This window comes from Meriones unguiculatus, chromosome 2 (assembly GCF_030254825.1).
Source record: "Meriones unguiculatus strain TT.TT164.6M chromosome 2, Bangor_MerUng_6.1, whole genome shotgun sequence".
Classification (NCBI taxonomy): Eukaryota; Metazoa; Chordata; class Mammalia; order Rodentia; family Muridae; genus Meriones; species Meriones unguiculatus.
The window spans coordinates 178183236-178208484 of record NC_083350.1 but is presented as its reverse complement, the minus strand read 5'-3'; the positions used below and the strand labels follow the sequence as shown (position 1 = coordinate 178208484).

General features: G+C 37.3%; 1 long non-coding RNA gene across 1 annotated transcript; it reads right to left on the bottom strand.

The window, feature by feature from the left end:
* Positions 1 to 10158: 10158 nt before the first annotated feature.
* On the bottom strand, positions 10159 to 24798 carry LOC132652483 (uncharacterized). Its single transcript, XR_009590123.1, has 4 exons — positions 22932 to 24798; positions 14964 to 15059; positions 12303 to 12410; positions 10159 to 11350 (listed from the first exon to the last, which is right to left on the bottom strand). It is a non-coding gene; the product is annotated as an uncharacterized LOC132652483 (long non-coding RNA).
* Between the last annotated feature and the right edge of the window lie 451 nt (positions 24799 to 25249).

Below are 25249 nucleotides of genomic sequence, written 5' to 3'. Positions count from 1 at the left end.
TTAGTTCACAAAATTGAGATTTTTTTTTAATGCTGTTAAAATGTAGCCCATGGCAGTAGTATCCAAGTGGGTTCCATTGTAACAGGAACAGGGACTGTCTCTGACATGAACTGATTGGCCTGCTCTTTAATTACCTCCCCCTGAGGAGGAAGCAGCATTACCAGGCCACAGAAGAAGACAATGCAGCCACTCCTGATGAGACCTAATTGACTAGGAAAAGAAGACCTCCCCTATTGGTGGACTTTGGGAGGGCCATACATGCAGAGGGTGGAGGGAGGGAACCACAGGAGGGATACAAAGTGAATGAAGTCTAATTACTAAAGAATTTAAAAAAAGAATTAAAAGAAAAAAAAACTTTAAAAACAAGATTCTGGTTATATAAATAGCCAGAAAACTCTTGAAACTTATGTAATCTCTCTCTCTCTCTCTCTGTCTCTGTGTGTGTGTGTATGTGTTTCTCTCTCTCTCTCTCTCTCTCTCTCTCTCTCTCTCTCTCTCTCTCTCTCTCTTTCTCTCTCTCATTTCAGTGATATCTTAGTGTACCCATTCTTGCAGAAGTGCAGCTATTTTAAATAGCTATATTTGTGACTCCTCTCTTCAGCTATCAGACTATTGAGACACTTTGCCACTAGGAAATGAAAATTACCAAGAAAAGGTTAATATAAAGCATGGGCAGTCTGACATTATCTTTATGCAGAACTTATATTAATATATGTGAAATTTTATAGATGACATTTTTCTAGCATATTAATTATCAGTTGTGATAAATATTGATAATTAATATGTGCTACCATGGAGTGAACATACATGAGAAGAATCCAAAAATTCACGAGTACCAAATCATGTAAAGGAGTATAGGGATTTTTCTCTGACTAAGAGATTATCACAGAGAAAATTGCAGTAATTTGTACACTCTGGGCTCCCTGCAGGTCCTTGCTGACTCATTGACTGAATAACAAGTGGCCTAATTTAGGTTTAACATCTCCTCTGCTCATCCTTTAATAGTGTTGTGGAGAAGAATTACAAAAGGCCAAAAGCCAGTCAACCAGGGAGAGAAATGATAGGTTAATAATTGGCTACATAGGAGAAGTCTTAATACGGGAAAAAGTTATGGACCCAAGCCTTTTCATTCCAACACAGCCAGCCACTAAGTTTGAGTTTTAATGTATGAAGTAATCTAAATAATTATGCCCATGTATAATTAAATACCTAAATTTGGATAAATAACAAATGACTAGAACTGTACCATTTTGGAACAAATTGATTACTTATTTCAGAACAAAATTTAATTATTTAGAACTACAGCAAATTCTATTATAATACTGAAGTTAAATAAATACGAAGCCATTGGCAAATTAATTGTCACCATCTCTGATACTTAGGGATATGGATCACAGAATGTCTGCCCTGATACACAGACTATGTGTCAAAGTACATATTTTGCACAAAGTATATAGTTACTTTGTAAAAATTAACCAAATTTCAGAAAATATTTTTTATGAAAGGGAATATAAGGATTACTTATAAAATGCCAAAGCCAATATTAAATTTAGCAGTATGCAAAATAGCGGTTTTATGTTTTTTTTCAATCCTAGGTAGAAATTGGGAAACATGTTCACAAAAATCTCTGGCAATTCTAATATGGAATGAACAACAGCTTCTTGGTATGGGCCCAAGTCTTTACAGAACATTTGTGTCATATAGATAAAAACTGAAAAGGGCAGCCTTAATTAGGAAGGCTATGCTTATCACCGTTTTGAAGACCAGCAGTACTTATGTGTTGGTCTTGGCCGCAATGATTCTAAGGCATGCTGACTGCTAAAACTCCATGTGTTATCGGACTAATTAAGTGAACCAGCTTTGATTCAGCAAATGAGAGTGATTCAAACAGCCTTAAAATGTCAGCACTCCTTAGAAGACAGAGTTGGTTAACAGGAAAAAAAATGACATTTGAAAAAATAGTTCCATTTTGTAAATCTACTGATACACTGTCCATTGCGCTGATAGGAGAAATTTGCCAGGGAAGAGGCCTTGATTATGTCACTACAGCTTTCTATAAGATTATTGTAGAATTAATAAACTAAGATAGGATATCTTTCTTTCATAAACAGGAAAATATAATTTTATGAAATATCCTAAAATGTGTGAATCATGGCTTGAATTGCACGTAGTAATTGAATACTGACTTCTGACTATGAAGGGACACGTTTTAACATCCCAAGCTCATAATTTCTCACATCCCGTATTTCCAAGAATTTCCAAGTTTCTTTTATTGAAAATGTCGTAAATTTTCTAAAAATGTGATTCCCAGCATTTTATCCACTAAATTTGGATTTGAGAATATAAATACATATAAAGAAAGTTCTTTGCTTCAGATACTTTCAGGACTTTTTAGATGTCAGTTCCTGGAACTTGGCAAGAGAGAGCAGCAGATGAATTTAATTGCATCCTATACATGCTTGGCTACAGAATCCTCTACTTATAGGCTATTTTACTGTATTAATAGTTAATTATTATTTTGAACGTAGTGATCTACTTATCTGATGAGAGAGAGGCATCATTTGTGTGTTGCTTGTATATGAAAAGAAAGAGCTCCAACAATCCCATATTGATAATAGATATTTGACCTGCTATTATTGACCATGTGATTTATACTTTCTGGTACCATATTCATGGGCCATAATATTTTATTTTATTTTGCCATGTATGTCTTGCTTGTTGTTTATTACATATCTTATGTTGAAAATATTTTAAAACAACTACATAAGTAACTACAGATTATAAGTGCTCTTAGCTGTAAAAAAAAAAAAAACAAACAAATCCTACATGAAACAGTATGTATTTTGGTCACCAACATATATTTTATATTTGAACTAGCAAGAGTATTTTTATTATTTTTATGTTCCTAGTGATCTTGAAATATTGATTTGCTTTCTTTGTTTTAAATTTAATTTAATATATATTACAGTTTATCCACTTCCTATCCCTGCTGCAACCCCCTTCCTCCCATCCTCCTCCCCTCTTCTACTCCTATGCCCTTTCCCTAGTACCCTGATAGGGTAGGGCCTCCTCTCATCAAGGATGGCTGCATCATCTTCCTCTGTGGCCTGGCAAAGCTGCACTCCCCCTGGGTGGAGGTGATCAAAGAGCCAGCTCCTGAGTTCATGTCAGAGACAACTCTTGATCCCCTTACTAGGGAAGCTGAGTAGCCACTGGGCTTCCTCTGAGCAGGGGTTATAGGTCCTCTCCATGCATGATGCATGGTCCTTGGTTGTAGTATCAGTCTCTGCAGGGCTCCCTGGGCCCAGGGATGTCTATTGTTTTCTAAGAACATATTCACGGTCCTTAGTTGATAACAGAAACTCTACCCTCATTTGTCTTTAGCCACCTACAAATAAAAACAAATATGATATTTAATAAATATTTGACTAAAGATCAGGATTTTTTTCAAAGATTACATACACTCTTTCAGAGCCCTTTGTAGTTCTGCCTAGCTGGTGTCTTGTTATGTAACAAAATATCTTGAACTTCTGATCTTCTTATCGCCACATCCTTGAGTAGAAGGATAACCCTTTGGATCACTGCACCTCATTGATGTGCTACTGAAGCTCACACAAGACTTCTTACAAGCTAGTTAATCACTCTGGTAGTTGTGACTATTCTAATAGGAACAAAAATATATTTCTTTGCCAATAGACACTGTAACAGATATGAGGTGTGAGGTGATGTATCCTGAATATGGTATTATTTCCCTGGTGTTTACTCACAGTGAGCAACTTTCATTACACAATTTGGTCCTTGGCATGTCTTCTCTGAAGAAAAGTCATTTTATGCCATAGCTCATTTTATGCTCATAGCTTTTTTTTTCTTTTTAATTGATAGAGCCATCTCTCACTGAATGCATGTAGAAAAAAGGCAAGCATATCCATACTTATCACCCTGCACAAATCTCAAGTCCAATTTTCTCAAAGATCTAAACATAAAACCAGGCACACTGAATTTGATAGAAGAGAAAGTAGAGAAGAGCCTTTAACCCAACTATTATCAATTTTCAATTCAGTTTTGACTGCTATTGAGTTTTAGTGGAAATTATATATATATACATATATGTATATAATATATATGAATATATAATGTATATTTCTTTCATATGTATAAATGAGTTACCTATATCACATACATGAACTATATGTAATGCTTGGTTCTTGTGAAGAATAAAAGAAGATCCTACCCTTCTACAAGAGCTTTGAATGTTCTTTACAATTGAGCCATATATTCATTCCCCTGGTATTTGTGTATTTTTGTTACATATTAGCAGATATATGTCTTGAAATTATTTTCCCTCGTTCCATGATGCACAAACTCCCTTAAATAAAGTAGACTGACTCACCCTTTTCTTCTTTTTTTTTGTAATTTTCTCTATTCAAGTGCAAAAAAAAAATATTTCCCCAGTCAACAGTGGGAAGATTGTCTAATGCTTTCTACTCTGAATTCTTTTAGTTTAAATTTTATGCAACAGAAGAGATGGGACACACCACAGAAACAAGGCCTTGTAAACACAACAGGACTGATGCATATACAGACTCACAGAGACTGAGGCAGCATGTGCAGAGCCTGCAAAGTCCTGGCCCTGATGGAGTCACAATTCTGAAAACTTAAGTGAACAAAAGCCCAGAAACCACCTCTGATTGATAGCCTATTAATAATAAAAGTTAAGGTTTCTTCCAAAAGAGTTTCACTAAGTACCCAAACCTCTTTTGACATTTGACTCCATGCTCAGCAGTAGATGGCTAACACAGAAACAAAGGCAATAGCAGTTTTGCTTTTCTTTGTCTTATTACACTTTCTCAATCTCATTCTCTCACTGTGTGTGTGTGTGTGTGTGTGTGTGTCTATGTGTGTCTATGTTCTTATGTTCTTACACTACTAGTCTTCTGTATAGATACCATGGTTTACAATGTTAGGATTTACTGACATTGCTGTGTTTGCAAGGTGTGTCTCTATGTATCTATGTGTTTGTTTTGCTTTTTTGCTTCTCTTCTTCTCTGTCTCTCATGGTTTATTTGTTTTGTCTCATTCAGATTTGTTTGCCTTTATTTTACTTATTTATTTTATCATTTAGATGCCTCTTTGGTTTTGATGAGAGAGAGCATAAAGAGATGTGGATTTGGATGAGAAGCAAATGGGGTGAGTCTGGAAGAACATGGCAGAGGGACAGCCGTAATAAGAATACATGGCATTAAAAATTTGTTTTCAATAAATAAAAGAAAATGATCAGGAGTATAACCTTTCACTGAATGTGGTGGGCAGACTGACAGACAGTAACTCGATACATAAAATTATCTTTTGAATTTATCTATGTACCTTTTCTAGTTTTGCCCTTTAGAACAAAAACGGAAATATTTGTTGTCATTCTCTTGACAGCCTTCAAAATCATCTACACTTTGATATCGGGATCATTGATTCTCAGACAACTTGAACAGTAGACAGTAGGACAGTATGTCAAAAAATCAGATGTAGTTATTGTTGCATTGAATAATAATTAACTCTAGCTATGTGGGAATACTGAACTATGATGGAGGCCTTCCAAACTATTATGTCTTCTCTTTGGACTGATGTGGAGACCATGAAGGAATGCTGAGTACTGGCTGGCTCACTTAAGGCTTGTTTAGGCTGCTCTCTTAGAACTCAGGACCCATGGTGTGTACCACATACGACGGGCTGGAATCTCCCAGATCAATCAGTGATTAGGAAACTGCAGACAGACTTGCCTACCAGTTAATCTTAAAGAGGTATCTTCTCTTTATAATTCCTCCTCCCAAGGGATTCTAACATGTGTCAAGTTGACAGAAAACATAAAAATAGCTAAGGGCATCATCTTGAAATTTAATTAAAAATGCACATTTCCCAGATTTTTTAAGTTTAAATTTGAATTTTATATTAATCACAGTTTATTCACTTTGTATCACCGCTGTAACCCTCTCCCCCATTCCTTCCCAACCCCAACCTCCCTCCCTCACCTCCTTCTATGCCTGTCTCCAATACAAATGATAAGGGAGGTCCTTCTGTCCTTCCATATGACCATAGGCTTTCAGGTCTCATCACATTTTATATCAATATTTTTATAAAATTTTATCATTTTTATGGGAAAGGTAGACAGAAAATAAAACTCTCCACCTGGACTAATGAACTTTTAAATCAAAGCACTTTTCATTATCAATTTCTGTCTTTTCACTTATTTTAGAATATAGGAATGCAAGCAGAAATTCCTGAACAAGTTAGGCAGGGAAAGAAACTCATGTACCAACTCCCCTTCTTTCATATGATTCCCTGCACTCTGCCGAAGGTTTGGTTATGAGTCTTAGTATCTGCTTTGAAACACTGCTAGGTAGAACCTTTCATATGCTTTCTGTGGTAGACTCCTGTCATAAGTCCAATGCACATCCCATTTGTCTTTCTAAATGAAGATTGATCATCTTACCCTGTGTTTGCTTTCTTGTTTATCTTCTTTAGGTGTATAGATTTCATTATGTTTATCATATCTTGTAGGTCTATATAAGTGAGTATATACCGTATTTGTCTTTCTCCTTCTGGGATACTTCACTCAGAATGATCTTTTCTAGATCCCACCATGTGCCTGCAAATTTCATGATTTCCTCCTTTTTGATTGCTGAGTAGTATTCCATTGTATAAAACTACCACAATTTCTGTATCCATTCCTCCGTTGATGGACATCTGTGTTGTTTCCAGGTCCTGGCTATTACAAATAAAGCTGCTACAAAAATGGTTGAGCAAATATCCTTGTTCTGTACTTGAGCAAACTCATGGAAAGGATAGGAGCTCCACAAGGACCAAATATGTCTGGGATCAGGGGTCTTTTCTGAGACTGACACTCCACCAAGGACCATGTATGGATATAACTTAGAACCTCTGCTCAGATGTAGCCCGTGGTAGGTCAGTAACCAATTGGTTTCCCATAGTAAGGGGAACAGGGACTATTTCTGACAGGAACTCAATGGCAGGCTCTTTGACCTCCCCACCTCCCAAGGGAGGAGCAGTCCTGCTAGGCCACAGAGGAGGACTTTGCAGCCAGTCTTGAAGATACCTGATAAAACAGGATCAGATGAATGGGGAGGAGGTTCTCCCCAATCAGTGGACTTGGAAATGGGCCAGGAGGAGATGAGGAAGAGAGGGTTAGATTGGGAGGGAATAAGGGAGTGGGGTACAGCTGGGATACAGAGTTAATAATATGTAACTAATAATAATAATAATAAATAAATTAAAAAAATAGAAACTCATGTACCATGTCCTAAACATTGAAATGCTGGAGAACTCTGACATTAGAAGATTTTGCCTGGCATTTGGACCAATGTGTATCCATACACTATAAAACAATAATTATCAATTAATTGAAGAAAAAGATTTAATTGTGACCCGGTCTTATTTTTTTTTTTTTTTTTTTAGGCTGAAGGATAACTTTATTCTTACCAACAAAAGCCAAATTAATGAAGGTTTCTTGCATTACATCTCTGTACAGTTTTTTTCTGAGAAGGATCCAGCAGAGCCCACTCCTCATGGCTGAAGCTCACAGCGACATCTTCAAAAGCCACTGAGTCCATTTCCCGGTGTCCCGCCAGGCTCCGGCCTCCGGAGCTGAGACCCGGAGAGCGAACTTCACTGAAGTAGAGCCAACGGCCGCTTCGCCCTCCCCGGTCTTATTTGTAAAACTTCTTTTAGTTGTTTAGTTGTATAAGTAGGAATTTTCTTTTACACACTCATGGTCCAAATTGGGATTTGTTTTGTGCTTTTAATTGACATTTTGGAAGAATGGAAGAACATAGCACTCAGCTACTTGGAAATAACCCAATTAAATACTTTATTTGTCAAGAATTGCCGTTGTCATGGTGTCTCTTGACAGCAATGAAACAGTGGCTAAGCCAGATGCTGGTAAAAGGGGCTGGAGTATTGATGTGACCGTCCTAACCATGATACTAGTGACACAATGTTGCATTGGACTTTGAACTAGAAAACTATATGAGCACTTCAAGTGGAGGCTTACTGGGCCATCCTAGTATGCACATGGACAGTGATGCTGAGAGCAAGGTAATATGATGGCCCAGCTCAAGAAGTTTGGAAGGGGAAGAATAGTAGTATGTGCTCTCAAGATCACGATTGTGATATTTTGGCAAAGAAGGTGGCTGCCTTTTGCCTTTGTACTCCCCCCACCCCCAATAAAAGGCTAATTCTAAATTGAAGAGTTATTAAACTACTGGCATTGGCAAAGAAGATTCCAATGTAGTCTATCATTTTGACTGTGTCATGTGGTTATTTTTAATGCACATCTATAATGAAAAGGAGTAAGGTGAACAAAGAGAAATATCAAATGTGCAGTTTGAAGGGAAAAGGAGCATTAAGAAGTTTAATGGAGCTAAATCCTGTGCTAGAGGGATAAAAGGTTTAATTAAAAACATGATGCTGAATACAATAAAGAGAATGGAGACTTCAGGGCAAAACTCCACCCAGATACACTTACAACTTGTGAAAAATAATGAAAAGAAAACTGAAGCTAATGAAAAAAATCATCAACAAGAGAAAGCTGATGCAAATGTGATTGACAAGGAGGCCAAGTTTCAATACTATCAATATACAAAATTTGGCCAATTTGGCCCCATGATTCTGGCTTCAGTAAAGTATACAAGAAAGGGGTATCAGATATCCCTCCAAAAAAGCCCCTAAGGTAAAACATGTTTCAATTATATCAGTGAATGAAGGCCCAGAGAGCTTTGTTGGAAAACACTGCTGCTAAGGTCAAGGTCTAGCTTTACTGGAAAGTCCCTGAACTGAGTGCAAAAATGGAGGACCCCCTTTATAGGGGAGGCTTCCTTTTCTCTGCCTCAGGGATCCCAGAACCCACCCCTTCTACCTGAAGAATCTCACATAACCCTTAGGGAAATTACAGGTTCAACTCTCTTTCTCCCAATAAGAACCCATTCAGCAAACACCTGGCATTTCTCTATGTTAAGAAGATATCTCAATACCTCAGCCCTTCAGCCAATGACTTTTCCCTACTTGGATATTCCTAACCCCTCCCCAAAGTTCTATATAACCCTTGTTCACCTAAGATAAATTGATCTTTCCCCCTGGACCTGACCGGGAGTGCTGTCATTTCCATCCATCCTGTAGGGCTTCTGAACTCCCATCCTTCACCCCTGCTCCATTTGCCCTATGGACAGGTATTGGCGCACGCTCCTAGGGGATGGGGGTTCACAGAGGTCATTGCATGAAGCTCTGAAGACAAAGCTTGAATTGTGTTGAACTCTGCAAAGTGTTAGATATGCCAGAGTCATGGAGTATTTGCCAAGAGCTGCAGAGAGAGCATGAAAACAGCCCAAGAGAGAGAAGTATGTTCAAGTTAACAAAACTGAAAGGAGTTAGAGATCCAAGGAATGCTAAAACATCAGACATGGAGATGCATAACTCAGTTTGCTCTGATTGTTTTGTTCTGTTTTGGTCCAATATTTCCTCACTGTGCTCTATTTCCTTTCTCTTTTGAAATGATAATACATATGCTGTGCATTACCACTACATGTTGGAAGTGTGTGATCTGCTCTTCAATTATGATTTTCCAGAGTTACAATTAAGAAATTGCTTTGAGTCTTATAAGAAATTTTGGGCTTTATACTCTTAAACTATTTTGAGGCTGTGAAAGATGATAGGGATTTTTGAAGTTGGAATAAATGCATGTTAATTACCTCTCTCTGTACTGTATCATAATAACATTAAGTTAGTCACAATAAATAAATACATTTATAAGACACGATACAGCCAGTATTTACTCTAGGACTTGGAAGAGAATTTATAAAGACTGGGCTCATAACAGCCATAAATATCTGAGAGATTAAGTTGTTTGGATATGTTGCATATCACGTGCCAATAGCAAGCTATTCTCTCTCACACATCTGTGTGTGGAAGCAATCATCATGACTCATCATCAGATCTCCTTAGATCCAGAGGTTTTAAACTCCGTATATGGAGATATTATCATAGCGCATTTTATCAATGACACACAGTGCTAATAGTTTTATAATTTTCTAATTTATTATTATTATCATGTTTTACAATTTATTCAATTTGTTTCCCAACTGTGGCCCCCTCCCTTGTCTCCTCCCAATCGCACCCTCCCTCCCTCTTCTCCCTCTATCCCACTCCACTAGTCCACTGATAGAGGAGGTTCTCCTCACCTTCTATCTGACCCTAGCCTATCAGGTCTTGTAAGGACTGGTTGCATTGTCTTCCTCTGTGGCCTAGCAAGGCTAGTTTTAAATAATGTCCACACACATGCACACACACACTCACACACACACATATTTTAAAGTCAGACTATAATAACACATTTATTACATGAGCTATATAACACAGCAGATGACATGTCATTACAGTCACTCATGATAAGTATAAGACATTGTGTGGGAAGTATTAATGCACCCAATAAAAAAGTGACTGATAGGAGAATGTGTGCACTTAAGGTTTTGAGTAAGGTCATCCAATTGGCAAACAGCAGCAGCAAAGAGACTCACAGACCCTGCTTAGCTACCAGGACACAGGGAACCAGTGGACAACAAATCATGCTTCATCTCAGGACTTATGTAACAAAGATCCTGGCTCCATTGTGTGTGAACATATACTGTCAACATTTAAGCTTCTTTGCTAAATTCCTATTTTCCCTGTGTTCTATTTCTGGGAAAGCAGATGGAATATCCAAATGCTCACACATTTGATATCATCAGGATTCTTCATTCTACGCCCATTTTTTATGTCTTTGTGTTTGTAAGGCCGTGTTTAATAATAGCTTTGTAGTATGTAACTCAGTATGTAGACAAGCCTGGCAACAAAATTCACAGCAATCCTCCTACTTCTGGCACCTGAGTCCTGGTGTATAACACATCATTCAGCTCTGACTCCCCAATTTCAGCCACAGTAAAAATGCCAACCATTTCTCTTTTGTTTTTTTCCAATCCAGACTTTAGTCAATAAGTAAGCTTCATTGTGTGATTGTTAAAAATTTCATACTCTGCTGTATATGTATTATTGTACAATTAGAGATTGCAACCATATATGAAAGGCATTCATGAATTTTCTAATTGGTTTCATATTCTGAAGAACTTGTTCATCATGTCATGTAGTGAGAAAAAAAAAACTTATGAATGCAGAATGAAATACAAAGTGAACAGTTTGTAAAATCACAAACAAAACACATTCATTAAACACAATAAAATCGCATCTTTAACTTCTGTGTGAATTCTTCCTCCTCAATTTCTTTCTAGGAGCACTTAGTACTGTTTATGATTACCTGGAAAACAAGAAAAAAATTATTTTGCAGATGAATTGATTTGATATAACCTTTTTTTTGCTGATATATATGCCTAGTACCTCCCATCATGACTATCTTTTTTTGTGATTTTTTTTTATTTTTTATTTTTTTATCAGTTACATTTTATTAACTCTGTATCCCAGCCTTGTCCCGATCCCTCATTCCCTCCCAGTCCCTCCCTCACTCCCTCATCTCCACCGTGCCCCTTTCCAAGTCCACTGATGGGGGGGACCTCCTCCCCATTCATCTGATCCTATTTTATCAGGTAGGTATCTTCAGGACTGGCTGCAAAGGTCTCCTCTTCATGACTATCTTGTCTTCATTTGAAAATGTTACTTATTTGCTTTCTGTGGGTAAGAAGTTAACGTGAAAAAATTCAAATTGAATCTGTTACATATTCATTGGCTTGGGAAATTAACAAATAAAGTCAAATGGCTTTGTCATAAGCATGTAGATGGACCTATGTGCAAAGGATATTAATAGTGAAGATACTCAATTCTCATAACAATGATCAGATTCCTTTGCTTTGCTTCCAAAATAACATTATCCAATAGAAGGCCAGATATATGCACGATGGGATGAAGATTATCTTGCTTTTCATTCTACCTGAAGAGATAGGTCCCAGTTGGTCCACACACTGGTGTAGCTATTCATGTTTTTCTCACAGCACCAGTTCAAAGCACATAGAGTACTAAATCCATTAGTAGAAGACTCCACATAATGTTACGTCATATCAGGAAATCTTATCAGTTACAATAAAAGTTGAGGCTGTCTATGCTTGCACACGTAATCTACTACTTCTCTTCTCATCCTGACTATAACTAATTTAGAGAAAAGTTCATTTTTCTGTATTACTTTAGTCATTGAAAATGAGTAGGGTATGGTTAACAAAGAAGTAGTTTTACTAAGAGAGGAAGTTTTCCATTCTTACCAACCAGTGGCAATTTCACTCTTAAATGATATGGAACTCTTTCCAAGAGATGAAAAGGCAGTAGGCGAAGTTTCTGAGTTTCTATGTGGCCAGGAAGAAGTTGATCAGCTGTTTAATGAAATAAGGTAGCAATCAATGTATGCAGAACACATATAATCTGCCACTTGCTATATTGCTGTGCATTGCAATAAGTGAATATTATCAACGTGCTTCTTACTACCTCATTAAATTATATATCTATTCACATGAGACAGTCTCTATTGGGTTGGAGAGACAGTTCTGTTCATACAAATGCTTGCTGTGCATGCAAAAGTACCTGAATTGCATCTTTGTAAATATGTAGATATGGTCACGGGTGCTTAGACCCTCCAACCTACTTGCTAGGGTTATGGACACAGGAGAATATCTGTGACTTGCTAGACTGCCAACATACGAGTAAAACAGCACCTTTCATTTTCAGCGAGAGACTGCTTCAAGAAGATAAGGTAAAGGGTATTAGATGAGAACAACCAATGTTCTTCTCAAACCTCTGTCCACATGGATGGGTGCACATACACATAGTTAAAACATAAACATGCAAGAACATACACACAGAGTAAAAGTTAAAAACTGAGACTGACTAAACAAATTTCAATCCTTTCTTCATTCATGCATATATCTGTGTACAATCATAAATTCAAACACAAGATAACACACATAAAAATCAAGCAGTAAGAGAATGTTAAAATTGATTAAAACTTAGAAAGTCATAGAGATTGCAATTGTCAAAACATAGGTTTCCTTTTTTGCATATATATATATATATATATATATATTTGAGCGTGTTGATGTATGCCTGTGTGTGACATGTGAAAACTACTGTAAATATTGGAGATGAACAGCTGGATAGATGGCTCAGTGGTGTAGAGTAGTGGTTGCTCTTCTAGAGGACCCATATTTAGCGTTCAGTGACCACATCATGGCTACTGTCTATTTCAGTCCCAAAGAATACAATACATTCTTCTGGCCTCCACTAGCATCAGACGCATGGTACAGACATTCATGCAGAGCAATGTTCATATATATATATATAATAAAAATAAATGAAATCTCAAAAAATTAATAAAATGTTCCAGATTTCTATCTAAAGAAATTGTATCATCGTTAATATATGAGTCTGTCTACCCAAGCATAGTGCCTAGGCTCAGATTCAATATGAATTTTTAATACAAAAATTTCCTTGACAGCACAGAGGGTTGATTAGGTATCTGGCAACTTTAGTCACATCTCCATCAGTAGCTGATGACTCCCTCTGAGATGATAATCATCTCAGCCAAATCTGTGACTGAACTCTAATTGTGCTGCCAGAGAATTTGTTGTCCTTGAAAGCACATGGACCATCTAAGACAGAATCTGAAAGCAAGGAAGGATATTGCTGGGAAGCTGTGCCTTTGCTGTTGGAAAGCATGGTTATCATGATGAGTTGGGAGAACTAGCTTAAAGGTTGACGCCTAGACAGGACTATTCACTACATTTAAGACTTTATTTTTAATTAGGCATGTATGTATATGTATGTATGCAAGCATGCATTTATGGGTATTGGTACCCATGCAGGCTAGTAAGGTTGGAATTCCCTGAGGCTTATGTTACAGTTACAGTTATGAGTCCCTTCTTATGAGAACTGGAAATCAAACATGATTCCTCTACAAAAGCAGCATATATTTATAACTGTTAAAGTAACCCTACAGTCCCCCTCCCTTTATAATTCTTCTCTTGTATATTTTAACCTGACTGTAGTTTGCCCGACCTCCACTCATCCCTGGCTACCCTCCCATATACCTTCTCTCCTAGGTCTCTTGCATTTCCCTTCAGAACAACGCAAGCTTCTCAGAGATAATCAGCAGAACTGTCTTAACAAGCTGCAATAGTAAGACCAGGCACAAACCTTCATATCAGAGCTGAACAAGGCAACCCAGTAAGAGGAAAAGCGTCCCAGAATCAGGTGGAAGAGTGGAGGCACCTGCCACTCCCACTGTTAGGAGCCCTGCTGGAACACCAATCTACACAACTCTAACTTACACGCGGAGTTAGCTAGTGAAAAAGCATGCAGGCTCTGTGATTGTTGCTTCAGTCTCCATGAGCCCTTAGAAGCTCTACATAATTGAATAGATTTTTGTGGGTGGACTGGAGGATGGGAATATCCCTTCTGAGATAAAGTGAGGGCAGAGGAATGGAGGGAGAGAGTATGGGGAGATACTACTGGAATTGGGGGGCATTTTTAAGGTGATGTAGACACTTAGCACACTGAAAACTCAGGAATCTCTGAGGGTGACCCTGGAGAAGACTCCTAGTAATGGAGGAGTCAGAGCCAGAACTAACCATCTTCTGTAACTAGGCAAGGCTTTCAGTGATTGGACTGGGACACCAACCCAGCCACTACAATCTGCCCTACCCTAAATTATGCTGGAATAACTGGTGTAGAACATGAGTGAGTGGCCAACCATTGATGCATCCAACTAGGCGCATGCCACAAGTGGGAGCCGATGGCCAATACTGCTGAGATGACCAGGAACTGGAGGTGAGATAACCAAGAGAGCTAGGATAGAGCCCACTGTCAAAAACTGTCAAAAAACAAGGGTCAGTGAAATGATTCCTAGTAGTATGACAGCCTGCTATACTCACACATCAGTGCTTAGCCTAGTTATCACCGGAGAGGCTTCATCCAGAAACTTATTGGGCAGATGCAGAGACCCACAGCCAGAGATTAGGTAGAGCTTCCTGCAAAAGGTCAGGAGAAAGGAGTGTAGGAGCCATAGGGATAAAGGATACCATGAGAGCACAGCTCTTTTTAATCTTGTAATAGTCATATCTAGTTTTAAAATCATCTTATGATAATTATAATTATTTTAGTTTGAGATTCCAAGAAATATTTTTATTTCATAATAGTTGTATATCTCTAAACCTTTTTCCAAATAAGATAGTAATTTACATATTAGAAAGCCAAGTATGTCTCTGCTATATACTTGATGCAGTTTACATCATGAGAAATATTTGTTCCATTGACTTCATGTCCTTTTGCATTCTTCTTTTTGTGTGTTAAAATAAAAACTATTCATAACACAGGAAATGAATTTATTGCACTTGGTGTTTTGTTTTGTTTGAGTTTTGTGAATTCTTCACTAATGTACACCTGGTAATTCTGTTGCTTCACTAAGAGTGCAATTGAGGAACAAAAGCTGTCTAGGTCATCAGAAAATATCCACTGGGACTAGGAAATGACTCAGTAGCTAAAGCACTTGCCACAAAAGCATTAAGACCTGAGATTTGAGCCAGACATGATGGCACACACCTTTAATAACAGCACTCAGGGAGGCAGAAACAGGCAAATAGCTGTGAGTTCGAGGTAAGCCTGGGCTACAAAGTGAGTCCTGGACTGAAGTGGAAGTTTCTGGTTTCTTTGAAGACTCAGTTTTGTCAGGTGATCTTTTGCTGGAGGCTAGCTTGTGAGAGAGCATGTGATGTTTTGCAGTGAGCTTTCTCATGCCAGGGATATGACTTTAGCCAGCTGAGAACATCCGTGGGTGGACTTTGTGGAGAGGAGATACGTAAAGGTCCCCACACAGTGAGGCTTTGCTTGCTGGACGGACATTGCTGCACTGATCTTTGTGCTTTGACACTTGACTTTCCCTAGAGAAATGTTCCAGAAAACTTCTCAGGGCAAACAACTGAGTCTTGTGGCTTTCCCTGACGTGTCCTGCTGATGTGTGTTGCTGATTGCTGTTAGCTTTAGGACTAGACTTGAGAACTGAGTTTGGTAATTCCTTAAAGACCCATTGACTATACTCAGCAGGAAGTAAATAAAAGAGGTTTATAGCCTTTTTCCCTACTAATCTCTTATGTAAGTTCAGGGCATGGAAGGGAAGTAAAGGTGTTTAAGAACCCTAAATAAAGTAGGTTTGATAAAAGTCCCAATTTATTTCTAATATCAGAGATCAGACCTCTACTCTTGCCTGATACGTCTAAAACAAAAAAGGGGGAACTGTAGAGAGCTGCGGAATGCTATGCCTTAAAGATGGAGCTGGTTTCCGCCTTCCACCTTCCCGATAGTGAGTGCTCTCTGTCACGAACAATTCCACATTTGGCTAAGGCTGAGGATCTGGCTTGCTTCCATGTATGTGGACCTATCTGCATTGCCCACGTGGCACGCCTGGGTTGGCTACCCAGAGGCTATTTAAGCTGTGGGCTGGCTTTCCCTGGGGTCCGAGGATTGTTCAATGTTCCTGAATAAACTGCATTGAAAAAAAAAAAATTCTAAGCCTGCACAGACTAGCCAGGGCTACTCAGAGAAACTCTTTCTCAAAAACAAAACAAAACAACAACAACAAAAAAAAAACTAAAATAAATAAATAAATAAATAATTGAGTCAGGGTGTCTGCAAGAAGGGCTCGTGCAGAGAAATGGGACCTAGAGACAGAAACATGCCTGTGAGGTCATCGCCAGTTAGGCTAACATGCAGACTGAGCACAAAGCCACATCAAACAAGGTGGAAAGTCACAACTAATTTGCAAAGTTGTCCTCTGATTTACAGATATGATTCATAGACGGGGACACAGATACAGATGTGCACAAGCATACACACACACATACACACACTTACACACACACATGACAATCAGGAGGCCAACCTTCTACTTGCAAGTAAAGCTTTAAATATATCACAATTGTTGGCTCTAACAACTATTTCAAGAAGGAAAACAATACTCTGTAATAACGAGTCCCAATAACCAGACTAGAGTAATCTGATTGTTCTTAATAACATTTTTTTCTTTTATCAAAGGATGGTAGTTGATAGAGAAATTTACAACTGGTCAAGTTCTAAGAAAAAGGTGACATCTGAGTGTTGAGCCCTGAGTGAGCTATCTACATCAGCTTCTCCAATGCCCAGGGAATATTATAGAAGAGAAGATGGAAAGGTCATAAAAGATCAGTGATGCAAAATGGATATGGCATGACAGTCAAGAACATACAACATGTGTGCCTGTTATGTGGAACAGAAAGCAAAAAAGAAAAAGAAACGGAAAAAGAAAAAAAGGAAAGAAAAATGCAGGACTAGGCCAAAAGCAGGGAATCAGCCACAGTGGAAGAAGAAAGAGGGGAAGGAGAGTTAAAATAATTATAGCACACCCTATAATTGTCAAAAAATCAAAGAAGTCTTACAATCCTACTCAGTCTCTTTAAATTCCCATCATCTTGCTTCATCTTTAGCCTTCCCAACTAACAAATCATAACACTTAAAACCTTTTCTGAAAAAAAAAAAAAAAAACCAAAAAACAAAAATCTTTTCTGTGTTTTTTTCACAACTTGCCTAGCCTTTGGGTCTCTGCCAAATGCTTCTTGGGCTTGTTGGTTGATGACTTTGCTCTTAACTTTGACTAAATAGCTTTTTCTTTGTTCTCTTTTACATGAAATACCCAAGTTCATGCAATATTATACTTTTTTACTGAACCTGCTAAATTGCTATGATTTTTAATTGGGGCATAAGAAAGACACAACTTACATTCTCTAATAGTATATATCAGTGCTTCCAATTAGCATGAGGCATATGAGTAACAAAATGTGTAGTTGAATAACTCTTAAATGAAGTTCAGTGGCCATGTAATGATTTGTAAAAGACTTTATTAGGAAAGAATGACCCAAACAACTCTAAACAATATTTATGTCTATATGTTAAGCAATATTTCAAATTATTGGTCCAGCATTTATTTTATAATCTTTATAGATGCCAATAATTTAAGTGTTTTTATCCAGGAAAATACTGAGGTTAAAAAATGTTAGCAAGATTCCATACTAGGTAATGAGCAAATAAGTAAAAAATAAATTGTTTGACTTGACCTCAATTGTTTGCATTATCCCCTTCCTACAGAACAGCATTCTGTGTTATGCATTTAAGAGGTCAGAGACTCAGTGAAAACCAAAGGGAAGAAGTGGAGTCAGTGTGAAAAACTTTCACTAGATTCAAAGTATGTTCTTCTTATGTGCTACTACAAACTGAATGGCTATTTACCAGTAAAGTAAAAATACCACCTCTTATCTGCATGATTCTTTTGAAATATGGAGATGTATCTAGAGAAGATAGTAAATTTAAGATGATGGAAAGAAGGAACAGGATTCATTTTTAACGTTTGCCCTATTTAGATTCATTTGCATTCTTTGGAAATTTGGAGTTTCCAGATACTGGAAAGTATTAGACAACAAGGCTTAGTCAGAGTTTTGGTGGACATGCAGAAAGAAAGTGAAGAACTTCTACACTAGAATATATAAACTAGCGTTCAATAATTAAACCTTGGGAAGATAAAGCTTGACTTGGGTTTTCTCATGTGACAATCTGTATTTGGGGATAATTATTACTTATTTTATAATCATACTTAAAAAATAAACATGTCTCACATGCCTTTTTTTTTTTTATTCAAATATCTGAAATGCATGATCCTTTCAAGTCACATAGGGATTTACATCCTTATATGTCACGTTGTATTTACAGTATAGTTGCAAACACAATGAACATCCCACATTAAAGAGACTCTGCTAGGTGTGATACTGAATTTTTCTGCGGCACAATTCCCTCTCTTGAAAAATAATAACACTCTATCACCTACACATAAACCTCAAAATCATTGCTAAGGTAAACAAAGCTAACTACTGCTCTGTTTTATTAGCTGTGTATGCTCCAACCGTAGTCACGATCTTCACATGTATGCCACAAAGACTTTTCTCTGTTCCAGACACTTATCTGGGGCAAGGTCTCCTCCTAACTTCAACCTTATTCATCAAAATAGACCAGTGATGAATTAAGAAAAAATATTTCCCACTTCTATTTACATAAAATAAATTATTTGCATGTTTTACCCCATTCTGTAGTCTCATCTCTTCATTACAATTACTAGTCTCTCTCTCTCTGTGTGTGTGTGTGTGTGTGTTGCGTGTGTGTTCCTGAGGAAGAAGTTGGTATCACAGTAGTTACTTATATTACTTCTTGGGTCAAAATTAAACATTTCTTAGCATAGTTTATCAGAAGCATATGAATTTTTAAGATACACCACAGATCACACTTATGTTTTCTAAATGCAATTCCTTTACATAAATATGTATATATTTCCATGTATTATATATAAAGCCTATAACATAGCTGAGTTAGAATTACCTAAAAAGTTTTTTTTTTTTTTTTTTTTGGTAATTTTAGGTTTTTAGGAAGACAGCATTTCTTTGTGTAACAGAGTGATGGCTGTCCTGGACTCACTTTATATAACAGGTTAACTTGGAATTCACAGAGAACCCTCTGCCTCTGCCTCCCCAGTGCTAGGATTAAAGGCATGCACCACCATTCCTGGCAAGTTTTTAAAATGCTAACCAATTGTTTTCCTGTAAAAAAAAAATTGTGTTTTCATATCTTATATGCTCTTTTATCAGTGTGTAGTTAATCTGAGTATTTTATGTGCAGAAAGGTAGACCAAATTCAGTCCTTCACATATGGATAAGTAGCATCTGATGAAAACAATTCTCTGGGTTATATGTTGATTTTTCTTGTCACTCTTGTAGAAAAGCTGAGCACGCTCTGTGGGTTTGGGTTTTTACTCAGTTCTCTTCACAGTTGGATAAGTGTGTCCTTTCAGATGCACACAGTCTTGGCCATTTCAGCTTTGTATACATTCATGAAATATTCGTAGAATTGTTCCAGTTTGTTCTTTTTAAGATTGGTCATATAAATTTTATGCTCTGTTTGATATTTTTAAAAATTGGAGTGAGGAATTACCTGATCCCTCTGAAGTATGCCATGAAAGTCATTGTTTTAATTTTTTTTGAGTGTCTTGAAACTAGCGTGAAAAAAAAATGTTTCTTCAGTGTATCCTTCAGATTTTTCAAACTCTAAAGAAGCGTAAACAGAAATTTACTGAACTCAATGACTTTTGTAATACTGTTTGTTGTTGTTACTATGTGGTTGACCCTCATAGAATTTCCTTACACTTCAATGGCATCTTCAAATAGATAATTGTGAATCTTGGTTTTCAGTCTAAATGTCTCTTATTTTCCATCTGAACCCCTTAAAGTATGAGGTTCATTATAGGATCCCACAGAAGACCCCGCCAGATGCAGACCATCTGATGGTTCTTAATTCACTGACTTTTTAAAACATGATACAGTTTTACATTTTATATTTGCTCATGGACTTTTATTTATTTTCTTTTCTTGCTAATATGGTTAAAATATTTATTTTTATGTATTCACCAGCTTTATAGCTTGCTAGTAAATTCTGGGATCATGGCCCATAATATCCCTGGACTGAAGTTCTGAAGTTGTTTACATATTGAAAACAAAACAAAACAAACAAACAAAAAAAAAAAACCCACAAAAACTTTCCATTTCTTCCAGAAACTTTTTCTTACTTTCATGAGATTTGGAAATTGTTCTTCCCCTCTTATAATATAAAAATTGTCCTTAAATATGCATGCGTGTGTGTGTGTGTGTGTGTGTGTGTGTGTGTGTAGCCTCGCCAGGAAACAATCTGTTCCTCTGTCTTCACAAAATTCTCATGAAACTGAAAAGCTTCTGTAAACCAAAGGACACTGTCATCAAAACAAAGCGACTGCCTACAGATTGGGAAAGAATCTTCACCAACCCTTTATCTGATAGAGGACTCATATCCAGTATATATAAAGAACTAAAGAAGCTGAAAAACAACAAATCAAGTAATCCAATTAAAAAATGGGGAACAGAGCTAAACAGAGAACTCTCTGTAGAGGAATATCGAATGGCAGAGAAACACTTAAAGAAATGCTCAGCATCATTAGCCATCAGGGAAATGCAAATCAAAACGACCCTGAGATTTCACCTTACACCCATCAGAATGGCCAAGATCAAAAACTCAAGTGACAACACATGCTGGAGAGGTTCTGGAGAAAGGTCCTCTACTGCTGGTGGGAATTTAAACTTGTACAACCACTCTGGAAATCAATCTGGCGCTTTCTCAGACAATTAAGAATAGCTATACACCTAAAAAGATAATCAAGAGAGCAGGCACGGGGTAAGATGATCAATCCTTGTTTAGAAAGACAGATGGGATGTGCATTGAACGTATGGCAGGAGTCTACTGAGCGCATCTGAAAGACTCTAACTAGCAGTGTTTTCAAAGCAAAGACTCATGACCAAAGCTTTGGCAGAATACAGGGAATCATAAGAAAGAAGGGGAGTTAGTCTGATGGGGAAAGGATAGGAGCTCCACAAGGACCAAATATATCTGGGCACAGGGTCTTTTCTGAGACTGACATTCAACCAAGGACCATGTATGGATATAACCTAGAACCTCCACTCAGATGTAGCCTGTGGTAGCTCAGTAACCAATTGGTTTCCCAAAGTGAGGGGAACAGGGACTATTTCTAACAGGAACTCAATGACTGGCTCTTTGGCTTCCCCACCCCCCAAGGGAGGAGCAGTCCTGTTAGGACACAGAGGAGGGCTTTGCAGCCAGTCCTGAAGATACCTGATAAAACAGGATCAGATGAATGGGGAGGAGGTCCCCCCCATCAGTGGACTTGGAAAGGGGCACGGTGGAGATGAGGGAGGGAGGGAGGGACTGGGAGGGAATGAGGGATCGGGACACGGCTGGGATACAGAGTTAATAAAATGTAACTGATAAGAAAAAATAAAATTCAAAAAAAAAAAAAAAAGAATAGTTATTCCTCAAGATCCTGCTATACCACTCCTAGGCATATATCCAAAAGTGGCTCAAGTACACAATAAGGACATTTGCTCAACCATATTTGTAGCAGCTTTATTTGTAATAGCCAGAAGCTGGATGCCCCTCAACTGAAGAATGGATACAGAAATTGTGGTACATCTACACAATGGAATATTACTCTGCAATGAAAAACAAGGAAATCATGAAATGTGCATGTAAATAGTGTGAACTGGAAAAGATCATCTTGAGTGAGGTATCCCAGAAGCAGAAAGACACACGGTATATACTCACTCATATAGACACATAATATAGGATAAGCCTATTAAAACCTGTATACCTAAAGAAACTAATCAAGAGGGAAGACTCTGGCTAAAATGCTCAATCCCCATCCAGAAAGACAAAGAGGATGGACATCAGAAGAAGAAGAAAACAGGAAACAAGTAAGGGACCTACATAATTCTTGACAGTGTCTCTCAGCTTCAACCCTTTGCTCTATGAACAAGCTGTGATGAGGATTATTCAGATACCTGTATTCTATGTTTACCCTATAACACTTTCCTTTAAGGACTTTAACTTTCAGACCTTCTTACCATAAATAAAATTTATGCAACCTAAAAAAAAAAAAAAGAACACCTGAGTAGATAAAGAAATCCTGATACTCTTCCTCCTACAGATTGGCAGCTCAACTTTCATCTGGGACCTGGAAAGAAGAGGAGTGCTTCAGTGTTGCTGTTGTTCTTGTTTGTTTTAATTTTCAGATTTAATCATACAGTATTTTCCCATTACCTTTTGTCCCTGATAGCCCTCCCACACACTTTCCCTGCTCCCCTTAAAATTGAAAATGTCAAGTTCTTTACAATATTTTTATTGCATACATATATTCCTGATCATAACATGCTTCATACATGTGATGGTACCTTTTGTATGCTTTTTAGTGTTGCGAATTCACAAGCAGACAACTAATTGGTTTTTCTCCTGCTCCCAGATTTATTCAGTTATCTGTCGTTCTTTCGATAGTGTTGACGCCTCATTGTTTCTTCATTCACGCAGGCATGTTCCTTGGTATCATCCTTTTTCAGCTTATGTTTGGTTAGTCATGTTGTTAAGACGTTGTGGTGTAGCTTCTTATATTATTAGTAGACACAATCTCACACCGAACTCCTTGATATTCTTGCTCTTAAAATCTTTCTGCTCCTTATTCCACTATTACCTGAACCTTACGTGCAGGAGTATTTTACGCATGATCATTCATGTTTTTAACAGCACCTAACTGGGACTATCTGTGAAACAACACTCAGGGTATGGAAAGTTGTCACAAATTCTCATTGTTCTTACCACTATTCACTATTTTTAAGTAAGGTTTTCCAATTGCTCCATGATTTTCAGAGAATTGTCCAGACTTTAAGCATTTGCTGCTTTTTTCTGCTCAGCCATTAGACTCCTTATAAGCACAGTGTAAAAGTTCCCCCATAACACTGCTTTTTATGCTTTAGTGGGCTCTAGGTTTTATCTTTAACATTTTGTGTAATTTAGTGTGTTTGATACTGTTGCATGACTACTAGTTTGTTTTATAGAAAGAAAAATCTAAACCTTTGCAAAAGGATGTGATTAATAAGTATGAATGATTTACAGTTTTTGTTTGCTTTACATTTTGAATTTCTAAAAATTGTATGTATAAAATTGTTTTGCCTTTCATGCTTGCCTATTACTACATGCATGCCTTGTATCCAGGTGCTGGAGTTACAAATGGTTATGAGCTCCCATGTGGGTGCCTGGAATGAACTTAGGTCCTTGGAAGAACTGTCAATACTCTAAGCACTAATTTATCTCTCCTGCTCCTGTTCTTTTCTTTTTTCTTTCCCTTTTTATTTCATCAAAGTCTACTGTAAGCCAGACTATAATTGAACTCGCAGGAGACTGGTAGATGGCCTTGATATCCTGATCCTCTTGCTTTTGCCTACAAAGTGAAGAGGATTGTTTTAACTTAAATTCAGTTTTGTCTTAATGCAAAGGTCATTTTCAGCTCTATTAACATATTGGGAAGAGAGTGACGACGATAAAATTAGGACCTAATCACTGTACAATAAACTGATCTCAGGACAGTTGTTTAGAAAGTGAAGTAGTCGATACTATGGGGTATAGTTGACCAGTAAGTAGGAAATCGCCCAATTTTCAGCTTTAACAGTGGTTCATTTTTCTAGAAATACTTTGTGTTTCCTACAGTAGAATAAAAGTATGAAAACACATATGATTGACTATGAAGCTTTTTTGGATTCAACAATGCAATTGAAATTGGCAAAGCATCTTGAATATATCTGTGGGTACATTTTCACTTGCAGAAGAAGAGCCATTAAGTCATCAAACATTTTTCTCTGAAAAAAAAAAAAAGCAATTAAATCCACCCGCCAATTACTGCTATTTAATCCTGTTCCAAAAATGAGAGAAAGATTTAAGATAAAAAATTCAAAAACCCCATACATCTAAGAAGGAGCATTTTACAAAGTATGATATACAAAGTATGATAAGTTCACAATATATTAAAGAACAAGCAAAGCTTCGTTCTCATTTTGTTGGCATCCTCCTTCCCCATCAGATCTTTGAATACCTCAAGCTGAATACTGAAATATATTTCTACTCAAAAATCAGACTTATCAGTGACTTTTCTCAGGTGATGCCATGTGTTTTACAAGTTGTAAACACGGTTCTCCGGAAAGATTGCTTTCTAGGCTCATGCAAGGCCTCTGTTAGTGAGGACTAGTTCCTGTCATGTCCTTCAAGGTCTGGGAATAATCTGTAAAAAATATAAACAGAAATTTTACTTAAAATACTGATAAACTTGTAAAAGAAAACTGATACATGTTCATATTTTGTGAAAGTTTTTACTCTTTTATGATTACTATATCTAGTACATTTACCACAAGATTTAAATATGACGAAAATGGTTTAAACCATGTAGCCTGCCTTCAAGTAACTTTTACTATAGCATTTAATACTAAACAGCTATAGCTGTACAATATCAGCAATGCAGGAAAACATCAGTTATTATTGGTTTCATCACATTCAAGGTATGTCCTATGCTGTGGATGTTAGGAGTCCTCCAAAAAATCTCTCCAAGTTGTTAGAGTGGGATTTTCTTTCTGCAGGTATAGAACAGCTATCAAAGTAGTTCACAGTGGAGTTCTTCCAGGGTGCACTCACAGAAATTTCACATCTGTTTCTCTATTATATCTTTGGT